The sequence below is a fragment of the Talpa europaea genome, assembly GCF_964194135.1.
Source record: "Talpa europaea genome assembly, chromosome: 6".
Taxonomy (NCBI): Eukaryota; Metazoa; Chordata; class Mammalia; order Eulipotyphla; family Talpidae; genus Talpa; species Talpa europaea.
Genome location: NC_140072.1, coordinates 49,303,605 through 49,317,042, shown reverse-complemented (window position 1 = coordinate 49,317,042; position 13,438 = coordinate 49,303,605). Strand labels below are relative to the sequence as shown.

At 36.8% G+C, this 13,438-nt stretch overlaps 1 protein-coding gene across 4 annotated transcripts in view; it reads left to right on the top strand.

The window, feature by feature from the left end:
• The window catches only part of CTNNA2 (catenin alpha 2), a gene marked incomplete at both ends in the record, with an annotated part of 953,627 nt that overhangs the window by 786,094 nt on the left and 154,095 nt on the right, over positions 1–13,438 (top strand). The gene's annotated exons all lie outside the window — the stretch shown is intronic.

Sequence of the window (13,438 nt, the reverse complement as noted above, 5' to 3'; positions counted from 1 at the left end):
AAGAGGGATGATTTCCTTCACTCTCCAACACTAACAAACCATTAAAAAAAAAAAAAAAAACTGAGGAAACGAAAATGCACAATTCATATTTTTGATTCTAATTATTTTAAGTGGGTTTAGTAAAGGTAAATAAAATTGATTGATATTTAGTTTGTACCTAGTAGATAAAAGTTACTTTTGATTTGGGAATTATTATTTATTAAAGATTTTTTCCCCCAGACTGTTAGGATCTCTTTTATTGCATCTATTTTGGAATGCATTATTTAGAACAGTGATGTCGATAGAAGTGATTGTAATTCTTGAGGGACATTAGCTATGTCTTGAGATGTATTTTGTGTTTGTGACTAGGGGTGATAAGGAGGAGATGCTATTGATATCTACTCAATAGAGAACAAGGATGCTCTAAATATTCTACAGTACATAAGATATCCTCTCAAAACAAAGAACTATCTGGTGTTAAATGGCAATAATTCTGAGGTTGACAAGCCCTGCAAGCAACAGTTAAAGGAATAGTATGCTTAGAATGACAAAGAGAAGAGAAAGGAGAAACCTAATGGCTACATTCAAGTTTCCAGAGGGCTTTCATGTATAAGGGGTTTTAGAGTTAGAATTATTTTGTCTATTCTTTACTGGGCACTTGGACCAATGGGAAACAGACAGGTTCTTTCTAACATTTATCTTCAAAGCTGGAATGTGCCTCCTTAAGAACCGGTAAATCTCTCATATGTAGGGACCCGAAACATAAAATCGATTGTCACTGGAAATGGATATCTGACATCTAATTACTATGCAACTTTGGTTTATTGAAAACAATTTTATTCTGGGCAATGTGTTATGGATACAGAGTATTGCACAGGCTATTTAAATAAAATAATCTAAGCTTCCATAAATAGATACAGATGCAAAACTTGAAAGTTTCCATCCTTGCTTGTATTGCAGGAAGCTTGGCTGCAGATACATCATTACAAATATGTATATAGGTAGCATTGAAGAAAGAAAGATAGATCTGTTTCAACAAGCTCTACTTCTATAAATGATTTAGAAATATACATCATTTTCACATTTCTTGTCTTACATAATTTCCTAGATTAAAAACTTCTAATCAGTTGATTTTTAAAAATACTTACCTATTGTTTGCAGATGGCTATGATTTAAATTTTATTTTCTCACATATGAAAATTGTTTTAAATGAGAAAAAGAAATATTTTTTTACATTTTCCCACACAGATTTTTCCAAATTACTCTAAACCTTCTCAACTACGAGAATGATTGTTTCATATTCAAAATTATATTTAATTAATTTTCAATTTCATGTAAAATCTAAATCCATAATAAAATCAGTTTATAAAGACCTACAGATAAAAAAATGCAAGCCCTAATTTTTAAAATTAAAATGAGCAGATATAAAGTTGTTCTTAAGAGTTTCTGAATGTGCTCTGAATTCCTGTTTATCTCCTCATGACTTAGTAGCAGTTTCCACACTGGTTTTGGTCTACAGGCCACTCTATCTTCACTTTTGAAAAATCAACTATGGGAAGTCTATATATATTTTAAATTTATTTATGCATAAAAGAGAACTGGGGTACAGCCCAAAGGTACGGGGGGTGAGAGGATTCACCAGTGACAGAATGGGACACAGAACAGGCAGACTGACCGAAATACACTGCTGAGGGGAGCAGCAGGTGAGGTCTGCTGCGCCATGTGGGCCAGCTCCCTGGCAGGGCCGGAGATCAAACTCCTGGTGCAGAGGCTGCGGACCTCTTCACAGGGTTTTGCTTAACCCCTTGTGCCACTAGGGAGGGCCTGGAAGTATATAATATTACCTATACAAAAACCGAGATTGTAACTGTTAAGTGATACGGACCTATTAATGAAAATCCCCATACCTTGAGTTTTCCATCCAGGGTTTATATGTGAAGTCTTCAATAATTCAGAACTCTTCCCATTTAAAAATAGGATGCGCAGATGGGAATTAGAAGTCTGAACTTCCATTTCTAGCTTTTACCTTAATTATCACATGACAGCAAATGGTTCACACATCCATTCTGTATCTATATTTACCTTTCTTATCTGCCAAATGGGCTAAAAAAACACCTCTGTCCTTGCCTTTATGCCTAATGATACCAGTTGAAGAAAGCATTTTGATAAAATAGTTAGGATTCGTAAGTCTCTGCATTTGCATACCTAGGGATTCATTTATGTTCAAGCAAATTTCCTAGCTCTAAACTTTAATACCTCTTGTTCTACTTCTAAGTTTTTCATGCAAAAATGCAATGTTAGGGACCTCCCTGGTGGCCTTGGGATAAAGTCTCAGTGCAGTCACCCTCACTGCCTGAGCCTGATCCCTGGCTAGGGAACTGACCCACATGGCACCAAAGACCTCTCTTGTCACACCCACTGCTCCCCTCAGCAGTATTTCAGTAGATCCTCCTGTTCTGCTTCCCTCTTTGTCTCTGGTGAATCTTCTTACTCCTCGTGCCTCTGGCCTACACCTGATTTCTTCTATACAAAAATAAATAAACATTTAAAGAAAAATGCCATGTTATCCGAACTGCTTATTCATCAAAAACTTAACCTCACCAACCAGTTTGGATATTTCTTTTCATTACTAATGTACCTTGGATTAGTTAAAATGCTAAATTGTATTATGGCAGCCTGCAAAGTTGAAAATGACTCTGGTGGCTGTTAGACCAAGGGAACAGTTTAGATGTGGAAATAATATCTACTAGTTTATGCATCCTTATGGGCAAATCGTGTTCAAATGTCTGGTGGAAGATAAGCCATGAGGCAAATAGGTTTTTTCTCATTTCTTTGAGATTTTATTTATCTTTATTTAATACCCTATTCCCAAGTTCCTTGTTTCTAAAATGCAGATAGTGATAGTACCTCCTTCATAGGGTTGTCGTTAAGGAATAAATTAGATAATTCCATTAGGTACTTAAAAGTGAGTGGCACAAAGTAAGGGCTCAATAAATGAGAGGTATTATTATTAACAGTGTTCACTTTAACAGAAGTACCTGATCATTCTGGATATTACAGCACTTCTCACTAAGTGGCACCATCATTTGGGTAAAGATATACTAGACAGAAATTAGTAGGAGTTAAACTTGACCTTCTGTTGGCCCCCGCCAACCAAAGACCCTCAGAGCTTCCCCTTTTGTTCTGCTTCCCAGTAGAGAGAACATTATCTTTCAGACTGACACAAAGCAACAGCCTATTATTAACTACTTCATATTGTTGAGCTTTCACTGCATGGGTCCTGTGGGTCAAGGACTATAATTAAGGACCTGGGTTAAAAGACCTTCTATTATGCGTTTAGTTGTACAAAATGAAAAAAAAAAAGAGAGAAGGGAAAAATGGTACTATTGAAGGACTTAATGTATTCCATAGCCCCAGGAGGTAAATATGTTTACCTGGTAGAAAAAACAACTGCAGTATTTAAAATGTGTGTCTGATAGAGAACCAATTGTGGGTAGCCATATTGGGAATAATATGCTCCCCAAATAGATCTTATTTGCTAGGAAATATAGAAATTTAATAATATGGGCTTCCCCGTTGGCGCAGTGGGTTGAGAGCTGCGCTATGAAGCTGTCCGCAGCCTCTGAAGCGCGGGTTCGATCCCAGCAGACCTCTCCTGCCACGCCGCTGCTCCCCCCAGCAGTGTCTTCGGTCCATCTGCCTGCTCTGCTCCCCGCTCTGGCTCTGGTGAATTCTCTCACCCTCCCGCGCCTCTGACTGTATCCCAGTTCTTATATAAATGAATAAATCTTAAAAAAAAAAAAGAAAGAAGGGCCTCCCCTGGTGGCTCAGCGGTTGAGCGCTGGGCTGTGAAGCTGCCCGCAGCCTCTGCCGGCTAGGGTCCCACATGGCGCACAGACCTCTCCTGCCGCCCGCTGCTCCCCTCAGCAGTGTGCTTCGGTCCTTCTGCCTGCTCTGCTCCCCGCTCTGGCTCTGGTGAATTCTCTCGCCCTCCCGCACTTCTGACTGTACCCAGTGCTTGTATAAATAAATAAATCTTTTAAAAAAGAAATAAATTTAATAACATATAAAAATAGACTTGTATTTGCCAAGATCCTCTCTTCATTTAATTTAAATTAATTTAAGTTAGTAAAATAGTGGGTTTTTTTTAAGATTTATTTTTATTTATTTATACAAGCACTGTGTACAGTCAGAAGCGCGGGAGGGTGAGAGAATTCACCAGAGCCAGTGCGGAGAGCAGAGCAGGCAGAAGGACCGAAGTACACTGCTGAGGGGAGCAGCGGGCGGCAGGAGAGGTCTGCGCGCCATGTAGGACCCTCCTCAGGTGGCCGGGGAGCAGCCGGGGATCGAACCGGTGCTGCAGAGGCTGCGGGCAGCTTTGCAACCCAGCGCTCAAACGCTGCGCCACCGGGGAGGCCCTGAAATAGTATTCTTTAGAAGTAAAGACAATAGGTCCTATCATTCGGATGAAACAGGTTCTATTGATTCTCACTCAAGTCTGCAGGACATCAGTCTGGTCAAGAATTATTGACCAGGAACACCCTGAAATCTAAGTGCCGGGTGTGGTCTTCACCTAATCTCTCCAGTGAAGAAGCTCTAACTTGAGAGGGTCTTTTGCTTTGTGTGGTAGTTAGGAGAGAGTATTGCTCCTAGCACTGGTAGGTGGTGGCTAGACAAGAAATATTTAGAACAGGGGGAGTCAGCTAATGTTAGTGTAAAGTGTCACATTGTAAATAGTTCCTGGAAAGTGTCACATTGTAAATAATTTAGGCTTTGTGGGCCTAAATTTTCTGTTACAACTGTTCAAATTTGGCATCATAATACATAAGCAACTATGGACAATACTTAAAAGATCAAGAGTGGCTATGTTTTGAAGAAACTCTTTTTACAAATTGAATCAAAGCCTGGCTTTAAAGACCATAATTTATTGCCTCCTTATTTAAAGAAATGGGTACTCATTCAGAGGTCACACAGTGGCAGCCACTAGCCAAAATCAGCTAAAAGATTTCATTTTTATTCCACAGTGCTTGCATAATGGTTTTATTTCCTATTACTTGCCAATATTTAAAAATCATATTTTTACATGCAAACATAGACTCTGACTTCTGAAAAATATGCAAGATAGGATAACACTTATCTGTTTTCCTTTTTGGCAATATGAGTAGTGCCCCCTTCAAAACAGGCTTTCTTGTGCTTGTTTGCCATGTACTCACCCTTCCTCAGTGTCTTCCAGAAATTCAGGCTCACTTCCCTCAGTTATATTACTTGTCTTGCCCTTGCTCTGCTTCTGGAAGAACTTGATTCTGTGAACACTTTATATAGTAAATCCTTTCCTCCTCCTTAATGCTCCTGTCCTAAAAATTGTCTTATCCTGGATCACTGAGGGTGGGGCTCAGGGCTACCTTAGCAAACTGATACATGGTTGTATAAGATGATCAGCGTCTCAGAGAGCTGAGCTTCAAAGGATAAATCTTCTGCTCATTACCTATGTACATCCTGAGGCTTCCCCTTTTTCCTATCCCCAGGTAGTGAACTAGAAAGAGGGCATGTGTTACTATTCATGACCTTCATTATTTTATATAGTTTAATCATATCGATGTTCAGTTTTCTTGTGCATCTAATTTATCTTGTTCAGTGATATAAATATATATATATAATTTTTTTTAATGAAAGTAACTAATTTACTGTGAATCAACAGTAATTAGGTCTGTACTGGAGATGGGATTATTAATTATATGATTTAATTCATTTCATTAAACTCATTTTGTGCTTAATATGTGCCAGGCACTGTGAGGTATTTTGAAATGTAAATTTAGGGAGGATATCACTAAGGGAACAGGTGGAGGGGAGCATGTAAGTACTCTTCCAAATGGAGATCTTTGTATTTATAAGGAAACACATACCTGAACTAAAGAGAATGGTGAGTTTAAGCACAACTATGTTTACTTTATTTATCATTATGATTTATTATGATTTATTTATTATTTTGGTTCAGGATACAAAACTGAGATAAAATGAAATTCTGAGGTCTGATAAGTGTGGTTGGTGGTGTTTTATTTAACATCAGCAGAGATCATCTTTGCTTGAGATTGTATAGTAAAAAATCAGGACATTTTCAAAGCCCACACAGGGCTATATACATGTTAGTTGGGTGCCAGCAAGATAAAAATGCACTAAATGAATAACTTACAGGGATGTGAAAAGCAAGGAATGAACTTCCTCATAAGTAAATGCAAAGTAACTACTTTAAGGAAAAATAATACAAAATACCAGGAAATGATACTCTTTGGTCTGTGATGCAATATAAAGTGAGCCATTAAGGAATATCCATTAATGACATTGCCCCATTATGTCACTGCAAATAAGATTACTAAAGTATTGAGGACCCCCAAGAACTATATGTAGACTACTTAACATATATTTTATTTTATTTTATTTTTTTAAAGATTTATTTATTTGTATAAGAACTGGGGTACAGGCCAGGGGCATAGGAGAATGAGAGGATTCACTAGAGACAGAGTGGGGAGCAGAACAGGCAGACGATCCGAAAACAATGCTGAGGGGAGCAGTGGGTGAGACATGAAGAGGTCTGCTGCACTATGTGGGTATCTCCCTGGCCAGCTGGGAATTGAACCTATGCTGCAGAGGCTGTGGATAGCTTCACAGCGCTGCGCTCAACCCACTGCGCCACCAGGGAGGCCTAACATGTATTTTAAAACTTTTTTCATTCAAAGTATATTCTCTTAATTCTCAAATTCTGAATGCATTTATGGTCAATATACTTTAGGCAAGATTAGTGATATTGCTTTGTAATTAACAACTATAATAATAGATATAACAGATGCTCTAAAAAAAGAAGTTAAATAATTGTGGACGTAGCTCCTGACTCATGGTTGGGCACATTAGAGAGCTGTTGAATAAGTGAAAATGGATAAAATGAAAGTCAAAATCATCAGGGAAGAATAAGAACAAAGATAAAGAGGCATTGCTAGCTCCTGAAGAATTACTACTAAAAATTAAAAACTCTTATGTTAATTAGGGGTACACTTGAATTGTGTGAAATACTGATGCGTATGGATCAGGAAGAACAAACAGAAACCTCATTTTAGTCCACTGCACAGAAATGGGAGGAAAGGGAAAGAGTAGGAGAGGAATGGAAATTAGGGAAATTGCTCTAGCATGGACATAGGGAATACTATTTTAATACCATATAATGAAACTCATTGTTATGTGATAATCTACACATTAATAAAGACAGAAAGTTTTAAACAAGACAAGTAAACAGAAACATGAAGGATTCCTGAAAATGCTTGACTCTTTTTTCAGATTGTATTTTGTAATTTTTTAGAAGATTTATTTACTTATGCATACAAGAACTGGGGTACAGGCCACAGTTTGGGGGAGTGAGATGATTCCCCAGAAACAGAGTGGGGAACAGAACAGGCAGACTGACTGAAATATGCTGCTGAAGGGAGCAGCAGACGAGTCAGGAGAGGTCTGCCGCGCTATGTGCGTAGCTCCCTGGCTGGGAATTGAACTCGTGCTGCAGTGGCTGCGGCTAGCTTCATAGGTTGTGTCTTCATATTTTTCCAAGTTCCTAAAACAGATGAACATATTGATATATGTAGATTCTATTCATATTTTCAACCACTGACAACATAGCTTCTGTGAAATGCCCTCAGAGTCCTTTCATCAACGTACGTTTTTGGAAAGTAAGTGACCTAATTCATCTTTTTGAGCAAATTATGGTCAGCTTTCTTTGCCAGCAAAGAAGGAAGAAAAAAACCTATACCATTGTCTTGACCCTTTCAAGAATTATCCTTCTAATAATTCCATGCAGCTTTTCACTGAATTTCTCCAATAATTTGCATTCCTAATGATTTGAGATTCTATTTAGTGGTAGAGTTTTATTTACCCTGGAGCTTGGAACTAAAACCTCCAGTCTGACAGACCCGTTAAACGTCTTGTGAGTGGAAATAATGAATGAAAAGGTCAGCCAGTACATTTAAGTAATAACATTTTTTAGATTTCAGACAGAATCCATATGTGTTTCAGGAGAGCAAGGATGAAAGCAAGGATTTAACCTTTAGTTTTAATAAATATTTTCCAATAAAAAAACATTTTTGGTACTTTGTCCAATGAACTGAACACAATACCATTAAAAAAAAAATAGCCAGGGCCTTTTCTGGTTGAATCGGATACAAACAGTTTAAACATACAACAGCCAAATGTATATTCAATCACTATTATCTATTATTTAGAGCAGTGAGACTGGGTTTTGTTTTAATGAAGCTTTATCATGAGTTTCACATTATTTTTAAAAGCAAGTTATGTTTTAGGAGGTTAAAATTTGATTTTGATATTTTTCGTGTTTGTATGGCATTATTCATGTTGAATTCAGTACTGTTCTTTCTCCTAAGTGCAATCAAGAAGCATATGAGAAATCAGCTGTATATAGTTAGACTCTTATAAATGGAAAGTCTATTGCATTTGTGTGAGAAACAGAATGCTCATACTGGAATGCAATTGTAATTGAAAGACACGTATCGATTGCTTAGGACATGGTTAAGTGCTGCACTAGAAATTGTGGCAGAATTCAGTGATAAATGCCATTTTAGTCTCATCCAGGTCCAGAAGGCACTATCATGTAGTGACTAATAATTCAGATTCTGCAATAAGGGCAATCTTTTTTTGTTTTTCTACTTTTAAGCCCTGTGACTTCTCTGCAATACACTCTTCCCTACTATGATAACAAAAATAGCCATGAAAATATATTTATTACATTATATGTTTTTGATTCTAAATGTAATACATGGTCATTAAAAAACCTTTCATGACACAAATATTTCAATTTAGAGAAGTTTCGCTGCTATCTTATCAATCCTGAGAAAACTATAATGGGGAGTTTGGCATATATATTGCAAGAAATTATTTATATTGTAGATACATAGATTATTGATTTAATGTACCTTTCATTTGTATTATCCATACTCCAAGAACTTGTTTTTTTAAAAAAATAAAGTACCTTTGGGTGATTTTAATTTGCATAAAAATTGAAAAAATAGTAAAGAGATTTCTAGTTACCCCCATCTAGTTACCCATCTAGTTACCCCCATAGTTGTATCAAATATAACATAACACTTCTCTAAGTCAACAATGTTCACATTAATGTCTTGCTATTAATAAATTCTAGACTGTTGTTGTATTTCATCAGTTCTTTCACTGGTATCTTCTGAACCAGTATCCTATATAGGATCTTGCATTGCATTTTATATTGGCTTCATTTTATCTAGCAAAGCATTTTGTACATCTTTTCACTGTTTGCATATATCTCTGCAAACTTGTTTTCAATAACTACACAGGTTTAATCAATTTAGCCCATATAGCTTATTTTACTAAATCCTTTGAGCATTAGTGTCTTTTTTTTTTTTTTGAGCATTAGTGTCTTTCACTTGAAACTTAAATGGAAATAACATGTGCAAGGACTTCCCATGCATTATATGATTTAGTCTTCACATAATCTGTATCTTCAGGATGCCTAACCAAGATTCTGTCCTCTCACAGTGCTTCTGTATATAATGGACAGCAATTTATTATCAGTTATATAATTTTCCTGTGACTATTGATCTCTTCAAATTTTAGTTGCTCTAATTTTCATTGCCTAAGAGTTCTTACTTTTAGAATCATCAGATTTTGGACACTTTTTACTTGCGATATCTTTTATTGCTTTAAAGTTGAGGAAATTATTCGAATGACCCAGTTTCAATGGTTAAAGCAATTACTTGGAATCCTTTTCCTTATTTGTAGCTTTCCAGTTGTTGAATAAAAATAGCAGTAATCTTCTACTGATGCCTGAATTAGTTCTTGGACAATGTTAGAAAAATGAGCCATCAGAAGGTAGCTTTACTTCCCGTGGATAAAGCAGAGGTTTATCAACTGTGGCTGTGCTCCTCAAAGCCTATTTTATTGTGTCAATCCATGAAGTTACCAAAACTGGTCTTGGCTTCTTTGTTTGCTTGTTTCTCTATTTTTGTCCTTTTCCCCCCATCATGTCTATTTTATAAGGTATAAGTCTTGATTACTAGCTGTATTTGGGTAGAGAAGATTCACTGTTTCTCTCAATTTACTACTCTTTTAGGAGTCATTTTATGACAGTGGCTGACAATATGATGAAATAGATTAAAATGGAAGATAAATGCAAAATTTCCTGCATTTCTCTCTATGTGACAAATGTCCACTGTGAAGTTGAGGGTAGGCAGGGAGTTAAAGTCAGCACTATTCACTACTTGGACAGGCATAAATGAGCAGGGGCCTGATATGCCACCTCTGAGTTGAGTTTATTATTACTCGGTTTCCATTCTGATGCAGTTTCTTCCCTGCTCAATATCAGTTTATAAAGCATGTTACATGTCTGCTGACCCCACATAACTAAATAAATCCAGTTTGTATTCACAGAACCAAGTCCCAGTTTGTATCTGTACAAATGCCTGGCAAAGACGGATATAAGAAATTCAAAATAAATCAACCATTAAATCCACATGTCTTAATGGATAAAAATAGGAATAAGCAGTCCAGCTCACATACCCTCCTCTGAGTCCCCCACCTCGCTTCATAATCATGATCATTATCATGATTATCATCATCACACGGATGCATGCTTTGCTTTTGTTTTTCTTTGGGGGACATTTATACAGAGTTGGATTTAAGGCTTGGAGTCTCTGAACCCATAGAAAGGGCATCTACCTTTGTCTTTGCATGTGCCTTTGTGATGTGTATCTTATAAGTTTATGCTAATCACCTCTCCTATTTAGATGAGGTGGCAACATCCAGCAAGTTATAAGTCTCTGAGATGGACAATTCTGCAGCTCTTTTCCATATATTTCCTGCAGAAATCTTTTCAATCATGTTCATGATGAAACTTAAAATTACTGCTTTCTCAAGGAAAAGGGATAAAATCCAGGGGGCTTATAAACTCCATTTGATGAAAATCTTTGAAGAGAAAGTAAAAATCAGTTCATTTTAATGATTGGCAATCAAAAAAGATAAACCATCATTAAATCCTAAGAAGATATGGTGTATTGAATCTGAAAAAAAAATCATATAAACTACCTTAAAGATGCGGAGCTGACTAATGTATTCTAAGGTCTTTCTTTTCAGTCGACCATCCTGAACATATTAGCCCCAGGTTGCTGGAAATCAAAATAATGGCATTGTGATTGTTAAAGGACCATGTTATATCAGAATATTCTGATATTTAAATGACTATTTCACTTCTGGTTTCTGGAAGTGAATGTTGGTAGGTTAGTTTGAATGTGTTTTGAATATTTTAACGTAACTGCATTCTATATAAGAGGAAATAAAGGTATCCTAGTGGCAGGTGCCACAGTTCCATACCTTGGTTGTAAACCTTCCAGGTATCACCAGTTGTAAATTATTCCCATTGAAATAAATTTTATTTTAATGTTTTAACATGCTGATTCTGGAAAGACAGTGTAGGAATTCAACTCGAAACCTCAGTTTGGCAATAAGAGAAATGTATCCTGTGTTTCATGTTAGCAAATAAAAAAAGGTTATCTGTTTGGGAAGATAAATTAGTACTAATCAAGTGCAGGGTAAAAGTGGAGACAAAATGTGAAATCACAAGGTCCTGATGTCTTCTTAGAAGTGATTCATGACTCATTTCAAGTGACAGGGACCAGACCCCAGGAGAATAGATAGGGAATGTGAATAAGGCTTGGGTTAAAGTTAACCTTTTTGACATCTATGAAAAATTACTGAGCAAAATAAGCATGTGAATGACAGTACATAAAATTCTTTCTTATCAGCTGTGTTTAGACCTTTGCTCAGTATCCATTTCTAGAAATGTAAATAGAATGTCCATTACAAATCATTTTTATCTTTTCATCAAAACAGATGATGGAGGAATTCTGTAAGTTATTTGATGGAAACTAATTAAATTCCTAATATAAAGATTTAGATTTGGGGGTTGGCAAATGTTTTCTGTAAAGCACCAGGTATTAACTATTTTAGGCTTTCTGTACCATCCATCCTGTCTCTATCAAAAGTAATGAACTCTCCTGTTTTAATGCAGTTAACAGTCACAGACAATATATAAACTATTGCGTGTGTCTGTGTTCCAATAACATTTTGTTTGTGAACATTTAAATTTGGATCTTATATAATTTTCATGTGTCACAAAACATTGTTTTCCTTTTGCTTTTTTTTTAGCCATTTAAAAATGTAAAACCGATCTTAGTTTGCACGACCATACAAAAATAGACTGTAGGTCAGCTGACTGTTGTCTGCAGACCCTCGTCTTAGCTAATTCAAGGTAATCATGGATTCAAGCTGTTTCCCACATTGGTGTAAAGCTTGATCCTTTTAAAATAATTTCTAAGAGAAAAGTGTATGGTTTTTTTTTAAAGGGACCTCCAGATATCTCCCCAAAATTAATTTGTCACTGACAACTCTTTGTTTCCTTGCCACCAACCTGATATATCAGGGGAATTAACGCTACTTCTTTGTACTATTTTTACTTTTGAAATTCCTGTAGTAGAAGCGTCTTTCTTTGGTTTCATGTTAAAAAGCATACCATCTTTTCTGATGAACTCCCTACCATTAATGATATAGCCGAAAGAAAACAAGTCCCCCTACCCCTGTCTAGGGGGACATAGCCTCAGGCAGCCAAATGAGAGGTAAGTTATCTCTAAAATCTAGTGTTTTATCTTAAAAATATTCTTTTTTTTTCTGCATTCTATTCCATCATGTATCTCTGAATAGTTTAATATACAAAATCTTTTCAGTTACTGACCCGTTTACTTCCTCTACCCACAACCTTTGAATAATTATGCAGAGATCTGTGACTTCCCCACCGGAGACTGAGAAAGGCAGCACTGAGTCAAACTGGTTGTATTTAATACATCTGATGGGCTCTGAGGAGGCTTCTAATGATGAAAAGAGTACATGTGACAATCCTGCTTGTCTTATAAAGTGACCTGAACGGTACCAGTTCTTTTCATCTCTGCAGCTTCTACCTGCAGATCTGACTCTAGTCCAGGGTGGTAGGATGGCATGATCTCTGCCTTTGACGCCAGGCCGATGCGGGTTTAACTTTTGACTGTGCCCTGTAGAGTTGGACTGGCTACTGAATTAAGTTTCCTTGCCTGAAAAATGAGGACAGATCACTTATGGTTTATTGGCTGCAAACCAGAGACTCTGATTAATATAACCCAAAAGGGATATATCATATACTGCAAGGTATGAGAAAAAAGAAAACATTAAAATACCTGGTTGAAGGAAAACAGAAACAGACAGGTAGTCAGTTGAGCCTCCCTGGTGATGCAAGGGGTTAAATCACAGCACTATGAAGCTATTGGCAGCCACTGCATCATGAGTTCGATCCCTGGCCAGGGAGGTAACCCACATGGCTCAGCAGACCTTTGCTGTCTCACCCACTGCT